The sequence below is a fragment of the Capsicum annuum genome, unplaced genomic scaffold, assembly GCF_002878395.1.
Source record: "Capsicum annuum cultivar UCD-10X-F1 unplaced genomic scaffold, UCD10Xv1.1 ctg83390, whole genome shotgun sequence".
In the NCBI taxonomy this organism is placed as follows: Eukaryota; Viridiplantae; Streptophyta; class Magnoliopsida; order Solanales; family Solanaceae; genus Capsicum; species Capsicum annuum.
In genome coordinates this window covers 2,663,913-2,676,326 of record NW_025894259.1, presented here as the reverse complement: position 1 = coordinate 2,676,326, position 12,414 = coordinate 2,663,913, and the positions used below count along the sequence as shown (strand labels likewise).

At 29.3% G+C, this 12,414-nt stretch overlaps 1 long non-coding RNA gene across 1 annotated transcript; it reads right to left on the bottom strand.

The window, feature by feature from the left end:
- Positions 1-972: 972 nt before the first annotated feature.
- On the bottom strand, positions 973-8,182 carry LOC124895678. Its single transcript, XR_007051851.1, has 4 exons — positions 7,973-8,182; positions 3,768-3,854; positions 2,255-2,382; positions 973-1,738 (listed from the first exon to the last, which is right to left on the bottom strand). It is a non-coding gene; the product is annotated as an uncharacterized LOC124895678 (long non-coding RNA).
- Positions 8,183-12,414: the final 4,232 nt, after the last annotated feature.

Below are 12,414 nucleotides of genomic sequence, written 5' to 3'. Positions count from 1 at the left end.
ATATCAAATTTATAGATACTTGGATCTGTCACATTTCACCCATGGCAAGGCTAATTTTAGAAGACAATAGAGAAATTGGTAGGAAACTAGAGCCCGTTTGAATAGGCTAAAAAAATTTCTTTTGAAAAGTTCTTTAAAAGTTCTTTTGAAAGAGCTGAAACTTATTTTAAAAATAAGTAGTTATGTGTTTGGATAAAAGTGCTAAAACTGAAAAAAAGTTGTTGCGTGTTTGGTAAACAAGTACTGTTAAACACTTTTTTAATCAAAATGTCTGAAATAGTCTTAAAGTTGTTAACAATATATAGAGTTGATTATTTTTAATTTTTATTTCTAAAATGATTTAAATTAAAATTAATATATATTTTAATTCATTTTCAATATAAACTACTAACTAATTCTCTCTCTCTCTCTCTTCATATAAATATGTATATATATAAATATAAATATATATATATATATATATATATATATATATATATATATATATATATCTTTTTAAAATATTTTCATGAGTGACTATTAAATTTATGCGCTAAATTTTTTTATTTTTTGGTTAAAACAATTTAAATCAATAAGCAAAATATATATATTACTAATCATTATAATTACATTAATATATAAATAGTTGGTCACAGATGATACTATTTTTTTGATAAAATGACTCTTAATTGAAAAATATATTACTCGTTGATTGAGTAATGACTTTTTCACTATTAAAATATTGTCGAATACGAATATTGCGTCGTGAAATATTGATGGATTATTCACTAATCATTCATGAAGTTGTATATCTTCAGTGAGTATTCTCCATATATCTTGATTGGTGAGTTATATTTATAAGAGAAATTCATATGTTGTACAATAATAATTGTCCGAATTTAAGAGAATATATTAAAGAAAGAGACTAATATATAAAAAATAATATTTCATAAATGAGAAGTTTCATACAAAAGAGGTACTAATATGGTTTGAGTTAAGCTCGACATAAATACAAAAAGTAGAAATATTCAATTAATACAAGCATTAAGCATTACAATTATCATTAGCAATCATATCACGAAGTCCCACCGAATACAAATTACTTTCTTCACTCACATTTTTGTCATCTATATTGTTAGCCCTTGAAGTTGTGCCTAAACCAAAATCAATCGATGGAATATATTTTTCATTCTCAACCGTTTGCATTAATCACACTGCACTTCTTTCTAATGTAATTATAAATGACAATAGTAGCAATTATGATATCCTTTTGGATGTCAATATTATAGTAAGACATGTCTCGTAAAATAGATCACCTTACTTTTCAAACATGAGATATGCGCTCCACTATGTTTCTACAAGATGAATGTAAATAATTAACTTTTTCAATGCATCCTCTTGGCTCCTGCAATTATCGTGTTGCATCATGTCGAAAGTCAGAAAGATGATATCTCACATTATCTCCTCTATAAGAAGCCATGTATCCCTTCATGTGTGAATATCTAGAATCAACTAGATAATATTTATTTTTCAATGGATGTGGAAAGTTGAATTCTTGTCTACGAAGAACCTCATGAAATATACGATTATCATGAGACGACCCTTCCCACCCAGCCCATAAAAATGTAAAATACATACTAAAATCTATAACGATAAGAATATTTTGACTCGTATAACTTTTACGATCAATATACGGTATTTCTTGACCTTGCGGCAATCTAGCTTTAACATGTGTGCCTTCAAGTGCTCCAATGCAATCCTACAAGTATACATATATAAATTTAACTTAAGGAAATAATCATGAGAGAAATTAAATATTAAATATAATAAAGTATATATTTAGAGAAATTACAACTTACTTTAAAGAAAGGCAAATATCACTTGTTATACGGCTTGTGAGCTCCTACACCATCACTATAATTTAAATGTGGTCTAATGATATATCTTGCATGCTTAAAAATATTGTTTAGAATACAATGAAGGTGTCTATGAATAATCTCTCCAGATCATTCGATTTTCCGCTCTATGTGCACAAATCATCAAAAACATGCCTAATATTTCATGTGTAGAAATTCCACGAGTGGATTTAAGCCCATATTTTTTTGTTAAGTCATTGGATAAATCAATAAACATGGCTTCTTCGATTGAAAATTTTCATAACAACGAATTTCATTTCCTCGTAATATCTCTTGAATAAATATATGTTCAGAGTGCTTTGATGTACGACAAGGTTCCTTTTATAAGTACTTTTTGCAATACCTCAAAACATATTTACCTGCTAGTTGAAACAAAGTTATCCACTCCTTGTCTTGCTCTCTGCGAACTTTTTTTAGTTTTGCATCTTCTTCATCTAATAAGTCACTTAAATCAGGAGACATGCTAATATCCAAACTCTTCATTTAACTGAAAATCAAAAATGCCTCACATTAGTAGAGTATGGGAATATAAAATTTTCATAATCCTAACATTAGTAGAGTATAGTACATCAACATATTTTAATCTGTAAGATGTACTATGAATCTATATATTTCATATCTAATTGCATACTTTGCATCTAATAAGTGAAAATCAACAGAACATATATATGTATAAAATACACTCAAACATACTGTTAGAGTTGTGATTCAAATTTTGTTGATCCGGCCCAAAAAGTTTTGCGGTGCGATCATGTTTGTGATTTTCAATGGGGTATGTGGTCGTAGCATAGGGATCGAACCATCTTTTTTGGGCCTAGCACTTATTTTTATGCACGTATCATATAAGTGCATTTAGTGGATTATTTTGAGTATTCAAAAAATACGCACATTCTCCATATTGTACTCCTCTCTTTTCATAGTGAAATTCCTCTACCTCTTCCCGTAATTTTTTTCCACAAGGGTTTACAGGTAAATCTGCTATGTTGTTCTTGCTTTTCTTTTACTTATGGTTTGCTTTATTTTGTCCGACTCTAACACATACAACAATACATGTAAATTCAACCTAATTTTAAAAGGATTTTAATCATACAACCACAGCGTATAAAGTTCACGTATACAATCATAATATCAAACACCAAATAACAAAAATATTTAAATCAAATGAATAAAATCTTCACATTTTCTTAAGGATGTATAACTTATAGTTATATTCCAAACAAGACTTCCAAGCTTCATCAGTAGTCATCTTAAGAAATATTTGTTGGACGTCTTTCTTTAGAAACAAGTTAACTGCATAATTGTGCATTTTAGATGGGACAATAATTTCACGAATACTTGTCAGAAAGTCCATACACTTATCAATGATGGAATCCTCTACTGCATGAGATGTAATAGTACTTTTGCTTGACATTAACGCAACTATAAAGTGTAGTTCCTCTCTAACAGATATTGTCTTACTCTTTTTTACTCGACTGCTAGTTTTAATACCATCAGTTGAAAGTTGTCTTTTTAATGATGGCTTGAAAAACATAAGAGAATCCATATCATATAGGTCATCACTTTCATCACTGTCTTCATCATTGAAATTAATTAAGTGTTCTTTATCAAAATAATCTACATCATTTATTTTTTCTTTATCAAGATCTACTCTAATTTCATAAATTTGTTCTTGATTCACGACGCGTGCTCTTTTTTCCGTAGCAACAATATCAAAAAATAATACATTATAGTGATAACATATGGGAGAAATATATCTAGTCCTAAACCTTCTATATCAATAATCCATCTGAAACAATAAAAAACAAAGATACTTAAGTAAATTAAACAATGAGAGAAATAATAAAGAAATATAGAATAATGCGAGAGATGTACCTTAATCTTTTTCTCCCACCAATCGTCATCTGCAATGATTGTATTTTTTGTGGCATCCCAATCTGAACCTGTATGCTCTCTCATCATCTGCTTAAAAAAAGTCCAGTCCTATTTCATGTTATTCCACTTATTTTTCAATTGTTTTCTAATATAATTTGTTCCCGCCTTCCTATTGAACTCCTCAACCATATTTTGTTAACCATCTTTATTTAAATGAGAATTTGGTCTATTTTCTTTTTTAATTTCTTTTACACACACCTTTATAAAAGAAATATGAGCATCATCATCCCACTTAGCGTTACTTCGTACCAAATTAATTTTCGATATAATGGAATATAAATGATCTAAAGAAATGAGTGAATAAGATGAGCTGTAAAAACAAACATATTCTAAAATATAGAAAAAGATATACTATAAGAATAAGAAACAAAAGGTGAGTAATCTTACTAAATACATGGCTAATAACAGGCACATCAATTGATACTTGAGGTATGCTGAGAGGGTTATTCTATTAAAAAGTGTAGCAGGTACTACTATGTATGACATATTTCTTGAACTATTTAGCAATAACAAGGGATGTCACTACTCACTAACAATACTTGTGTAATAGTTCTTTGCTCATCATTTACCCCCACATAAATAAACTTTTTTGATTTTCTTAAATTCTTTATCTTAGACATACAAATAAATCAAATGAATCATGAAATGGTGGCAACTGATTAAAAATGCAATTGTGGATGTGAGTTTGATTGGACTTTATACTTAGAAAATTCTTACTTAACATTTTGTGAAGACAACAACTGTAAAGGTGAACAGAGTTTAAAGCAAAACCAACAACAAAAAGAAGAGAAAGAAAAAGAAGATTTGTCTATGATTTCTTATACATCTTGAGGACCTTCAAATTTTCATCAAGAAGAAGAGTTATATGGACAAAACATTATTAATGGTAGTCATTACTATGCATCCTTTAGTAATCCAAAAATCAATTCAAAGGGGTAAAAAGCTAAGAGAAAAAATAAAAACAAGAACTTTTTGTACTGAATGATACAACTAACTCACCTATCTTTGATTTCTCCAATGTAAGTATTTTTCTTTTTTTGTTTAGTCAAAAACATATTAATGTCATGCATTTATTTAAGAATGTGATACTTTTTACCAATTATTTTTTTTTTTCTACAAAATAATTTCAATAGCAACAAGAACACAAAGTTAGTGAAAAATGTAATGGATTTTTCACAAAGTTATTCTACAACACACTTTCATGTAATTAAAGCAATTTGTGCATGTATTTTTTACATTGTGATTTTTATTTTACTAAAATTTTAAAAAAGATAATAATTTTTTTTAATGCAAGGGAGATCAGCATACTAGGAATATTATGATTATTTTCAATCATCTCTACTATCTGAAACTATTTGCTAGAAAATCAGTAAGTTCTTTTTTTTCTTTTGCTAATTTCTTTTACTATCAATAACTAACTTTAATGATTCAGTTAATAAATCAAGGGCATGATGCTAATTTATTTTACTTTCAATAAATAATTTTGCAGCTAATTTCTTTTCCTTTCCTTCTTGAGATGTACTACTTATCCTATTGATAAATAAAAGTTTATTTTTCAGAAAAAGGGTATGCTCTAACTACGTTAAAATGAAACCACAACAAGGAAGAATCCTATATATGTGTGTGTGTATTGAGAGTAACCCAACTAGTTTAGACCAATCTAAAAAGAATTGAATAAGATGCTTCTGAATAGCTATGAGATAGAACGAAATTGGGCTATGGAACCAAAATGATAAGATAGTAATCAAATACAACCGTTTTGATTAGTCACAAAATCTTCCTAACAATAGAACATGATTAGCGGATCTCCCTTGACATTTGGTGAAAAAGAGCAAACCGAACTTAGTCACATAAACTGATGAGCTATCTAACAAAACAAGAAAGAAGTGTTGGAACCTTTTTATCAATGCGGGCTATGCAAACACTGCACTTGATGTGGTAGATCATGCTAAAATGGGTATTACTTTTTAAAAGTATATTCAGGCTTTTCATAAGTCATCTGTCCCCTAAACTTGTCTACTTAGCAGGAACTATAAATGGGTATTCCATTAACACTGTTATATCTTCCACACTTTGATGTATGTATGGATTATATTCATGATAGCCTATTATGGGGTCTCTCAGACCTTTGTGATTCAGGATGTCCGTCGCGGTTAGGACCTTGGCTTGAACCATGACAACAATTCTCTTTAAATTTAAGATAGTATCACAATGATTAATAAAATTTGATAATTTATCTTAATTTTTTTTTCATAATAATTTTTTATCCTTTTTTGTAATACTGAAATAGCAATTCTAACTTGTTCAGTATAATTAACTCACACCATCTAAAAAACCAACATTCAACCTATTTAAGAAGAATAAAAGAATCCTCAAAATTAAATACTAGCAGCATATAAACAAAGAGAAACTCGTCTAAAATACAACCTTACCCAATCATCTTCACATTCAGGAAATTAATGACCTGAATTATTTATAGACTAAGAAATCTTCAATATTATTCTTTTTTCAAATTGAGTGTCACACTCTTTTTTTTGTCCGAGGGGATCGAATCGAAGAGTTTTTCCAATTAAAGTGACGGTTTTGAATAGGGATTAATTTATTTACAGAGTCGCCACTTGTAATTGAGTTATGGTGTTCCAAGTCACCTTTTTAAATTCCTAATCAAAAGAAAATGACTCTTTGTTATGGTCTGCGAAAATGAAAGATCGGGTAAGGAATTTTGTTGACCGAGGGGAAGGTGTAAGGTACCCCTCGAGTCCCGTGGTTCTAGCACGGTCGCTTTTATTGACTTATTTTGATTTAAACTATTTGAATAAATCGTGTTAAGGCCTAAATTCGCTCATTCTACTGTACCAAAATAAATTGTCTATTATCTTATATTAGATAAATCAACGAAAAAAATAATTTTAGAAAAATTATTTATCAAGGTGCATTATTGCATCCTTAAATTTTAAATATCTCAAAAGATACGTACGTTGCATTCTTAATGAAAACAAATATTTTAAATGCACCTAAATTTGTCTAGCATTAAAAATTTTGATTAGTCACTTGTAAATTTTTAACAATTTTATCTATTTAAAATAACTAATCTTTAACAAAAATCTTTAAACAAAATTTAAAATGATTATTTAATAAAAAATTATTAAACTTTATTAATGACGATGAATAAGTAAAATAAAAATTTATTCAAAATGATCAATTAATTTGATAAATAATATTAAACTTTGTTAATAATAACGAGACAAAATAAAATAAAATAATTCCTAAAGTCAAAAATATGTTTTATAACTTTTTAAAAAAAGAAACCAAAATAATAAAGATTTTCCACTATTGTTCTCATCATTTTTTTTAATTTATATCTACTAATTGAATATTTTAACTAATAAAACATCTGATACTTGACAATTCCATTTTCTTTTTCATAGTGAAGCCATGAGACAAATATGACAAAAAATAAATAAATAGCAACACATAACTAACGATTCCAAAAAGGTTTTGTAAGTAAATAGAAAAATTACGATCAGATCTTGCAATTGCTGGCCGGAGTCGGCTAGTAGAGAAACGGAGGGTGAAACCACGGCCATTTTAATGGTGGTGTTAGCCGGAGTAGGTGATGATTCCGGCGACGGTTTCATCATTTTGTCAGCGAGCAGCGACAGGGAAAGGGGTGTGTCGGCGGCATGGTGGAGAGAATGGCGGCGCTAGTGGCTTCGCTGATGGCTGTCATCGGTGTTCTTGATGACGGGAAAGGGAGAGGAGAAAAGAGGGTTGCCAAAAAATAGGATTTTCTGGCCGGATTTTGACCCATTTTCTGGTGAGGAAAGCGGCAACACGTCTGTTTTTGGGGGTTTTTCGACAGTGATGTGACCGGAGCAACCCGCTGGGTTGTTGCGTCACTGTTTTACACTTTTTTTTATTTTTGAATTCACAGTGACTTTTCATTCATAAAAAAAAAATCTGTGTGTGCAGATGTGTACATAGACACTCAGTAATCTAATATACAACATAATAACATAACATATGCATTTAACCAATAAATCAACAACAAATTATAAACAATATATTAAAATTACTTAAACTTTATTCATATTTTGATTCATAATAAAGTTTATGCAATAAATTACATAAGATCATAATGAAACCTGTGTTCCAACTTATTGAATACGGAAGCAAGATGCTATCACCAGAAACTCGAGCGGAATTCAAATTCAATTTGATTCATTTTTTCCTCTTTTTAATTTTTTTTGTTGTTCTCTGATTTTCCTCTGATTGATTTTTCTTTTTAATATCTAGTTTGTAGAATGATGTACGTAATTTTCTCTAAAAAAAAATTTTACTATCAAAGTGTCTGATAGTGAATGTACGTATAATACTCTGAGGGTGGGAGTCTTTAAATAGGAGGATTTTGGGGAGTAGTTAGGGCAATTTAGGATTCAAATTTTGAAATATTTTTTTTATTAGGATATTGATCTCCTTCTTCTTCTTTTTTCCTTATAATAAATAAATAAATTATATATAAAATAAATAATAATAATAATAATAATAAAAGAATATTAAATAATTAATTTTTATACTTATGAAAAATAAAAATAAAAATAAAAATAAAATATCTTAAAATGTAACTTTATTCATTTATTTTCAACTAAAACTTATTAAAAATGAAATAAGAGTTAAAATAATATCAGATCAAATATAAATATTTAATACAGAAATATATATTAAATTTGGGAGGATCAAAAATTATGTGTCTACATTGACAAAAGAAATTAGATGTCATTTTTATCTGGCAATGAGCTGAAAATAGTGAAAAAAATAGAGAAGAGTTGTTGGAGAAATTAAAAAGAGAATAAAGCGAAAAATTGATTTGAAAAAGAGGGATGTATATAAAAAGAATCATTAAAGGAATAATAGTCATTTATGCAATTTTTTCATCGTTGAGGGGCTCAAATTTTACCTCTGACGCGCGTCATTTTGAGTGTATTCACGTATTTTGTCAAGTAGGATTGAAGTATATTTTTTTTCAATTTTTATACAGTTAAAAGGTCTACTTGTTCACTGGCAAGGTTAAAGATTATAGTAATAATTTGATGTCAAGTTAAAAATCTTATTTATGTATTATGTCAATATTAAATTAATCATCTCATTTTAAAATATACTCTATTAAAATAAGCATATTTTAAAATTACTTAATTATAGTATGCCCCAATTACTTTTTTCAGGCTTTTTATATAGGTTATGATAAAGGAACTTCAAAATTCAAATTAAACAAATCATACAGTCCCTCATTTCATTTTGGAAAATGAAGTGTATGTACTCTTATCTGCAGTCATAAATTATTACTATTTTTGTTAGGAGCGGATCTACAGTAGTTTTAGGAGATTTTCGGGAACCCCAAAACTTTTCCCGAAACTCTAATTATATTTAAAATATGATTAACATATAATAATCTATTGATAGGATTCCATAGTCAAAGATGGCGTATGGTCCAGTGGCTGTGAAGGAGCCAGTAAAATCCTTTAGGTCCCTGTGACTAGGATTTTTCAAGGACCTAATCTAAATAGGTACAAGAGCTATTAATAGAGGCACAGACTGCACACATGATCCAACTCCCACCGAAGGTGATACAAATCAGTCCACCAAGATGCCAAAACAATTCACAAAACGTGAGAAGAACAAGCAACACAAAGGGATACAAGATGACAAACACAAAAACACGTGGATTTGCAAAATAATAAAAGGATAGATAGTGAGACCAAGATAATTACAAGATTAAAAACCAAGTATATTTCAACATTAACCCCGAATGAATGTAATTATCAAAACCACACTCTTACGGTGACCGTCAAGGTAATCGACTCACCTCAAGATCCACCGTTTTCAAGCAAAGAACAATATTGGCTTTTCCAAACCTTATACTAAGGATGACTTTTCCAAGTCCTAACTAAGACTATACTAAGGTGGTCTACTCTCAAGAAAGGATTTCAAGTGTTTCAATTTGTCATCTTTCATAAACTAACTAGCAAATGAACCAATAGAACCTATTTATAGTCTAACTTATTACATAACAAAATCACCACAATACCCTTAATGAAAAGGGTTGGTCATGGAGTGTTACTTGGACAAGGCTAAGTAACCAAAATGTTATTAATAAAGGCCCAAAACCGTGAGTCCTCAATCTTCAATGCTCCAAGCAATCTCTCACACATGGGATTGCTCTTTGGTGTACTCAAATCGGCCCCTCAATGTAGGATCTCGTTTCCTTAATGTGATCAAAGCTTGATGCCCCACGTACTGACTTCAAATGATGTCATTGAAAGCTAAGGTGGTCATTTGAATCATATCAGAAGGACTAAGAACAAAAGCTGCTAGAGATCTTTACCGTGTCAAGTATGAAACATCTAGTGATCCTGCAATAAAAAAAAAAGGAGATATCAGGTGTAGCATATGTACAAACGTTACATACTAGTAGGCATCGACCAAGGTTTAGGCACATAACATATAATATAGAAATTCAAGATAAATCACATACATATAATGTGATATAGAGTTTAACTCCCTTTGTCTATAGGTCATGTCATCACTTTTAATGTAAGTAACTTTCATTTTTTCCTCAAATACTATCTTTAGATCTCTGACATAGGCTAAATATGAGTTCATTCAACATCACAATCGAATTAGGACTATAAGAATTAACTAGCCAATATTTTCTTGACCTTCACTCATAAAATTATTATTATCATTTTCAATTACCATAGTACATAAAACAACCATGACATATAATTCAAATAGTCAATAACAATGTCAATACTTAAACAAATACACACACAACTATAGTCAACATACAAAACTACTATACAATCAACTCTTTCTTTATTTCATGAAGTCTTGGCAAATATCAAAGTTATACTTCTCATAATGGCTAGAATAGTTATAAGCCAACAAAATCAGTTCACTCCAAAAACCCAAATTCGATAGTAAATTGGAATATCAATTCAACCGTTCACTCAAGGAATCCAACTAAATAATATCATTAGTGATTCGTACAAGGAGTACCACATTGATATTTAGTCTCGCTAAATAGTGTAATTTGACACCTCTTAGCATAAGGTGGCTCTGTCAATGCTTCTAATTTAAACTAAAGATGTGTGTATAGTATCAAAATATTCTTTAATCTTGAGCATTGCCATTTGAGATGTTAGAATAAAAAAAATTATTTACTTAAAACAAAATATTCTTTTTAAATAAATTTAAAAAAAATCATGTGCACTGTTTTAGAGTTTGCAGTCAGTTTTTCACCATTGTTGACTCATAGAAAGAGCTACTATAACTTGAAATAACCTACAATTAGTAAATTGTTCATGTTTTAATTTTCACACATATTATTGGAATATTGTTGTATTTGTTATTGGATCGGGTTGATTCACCTATTTCATCTCACTGTATATTCGTCTGTTGCAGTAGAAAGCTTGGGCCAACCTTGATTTCAGCCATCTAATTTAAGCCCAAATCTAGAAAATCTTTATATATTATTTTATTCCTTTTGTATATCATAGGTAAATCTTTAGTATATATCTCTAATATTTGTACCTTATATAGGAGTGTATCATACCCTATTTAGGGGTGTATCTCTTTGTTATTTTGTAGCTTAATTAGACTTCTACCTTATTTAGAATATTGAAGTCGGTGTAGTGTTACTTTTGTTTAGGTTAATTTCATTATTTTACTTGTATAAATAAGACATTGTACATCAGTTGTATTCATTTAATGATTCAATGATTCACTAATATTTCAATCATTCAATAATTCAATAAATATTCAATATTCATTCATTTTTATTATTGAATCAATCAAGGTCCAATATTCAATTCAATTCCATTATTCTATCAATTCTCTTTTAATACTTCCGCAATCTTTTTCAAAACGTCTTTCAATTTCCAACATGGTATAAGAGCGTGGACAGTATAAGATGTGGGGTCCTACATCGAAAATAATGAATTGGGTGGGTCTGGCTCTGATACCATGATAAAGAAATGGACCTTGAACCTAACTCAACCCCCAAAGTTAGATCATTAGGTGAAGATTTTCTAAACAAAAATAACACTAAACCGACTTCAATATTCTAAATAAGGTAGAAGTCTAATTAAGGTACAAAATAACAAAGAGATACATCCCTAAATAGGGTATGATTCACTCTTAAATAAGGTACAAAATATTAGAGATATATAATAAAGATTTACCTAGATATACAAAAGGAATAAAATAATATATAAAGATTTTCTAGATTTGGACCGAAATTAATATGTTCAGATGGCTGAAATCAAGGCTGGTCTAAGCTTTGTACTGCAACAGACGAATATACATTGAGATGAAACAGGTGAATAAACCCGATCCAATGAATAGATACAACAATATTCCAATACATATATGGTACTGTCATACAACCATCAATCTCTCCCTCTTTTATCTTTCGAAAATGGGAACGTAATTTTCTCTGCAATCATAAATATCTTTTGTCACATACACTGCTTATTTGATTTTTAGAGGAAGTGATGAACTAAAGCGTTTCACGTTCTATATTTCCAAT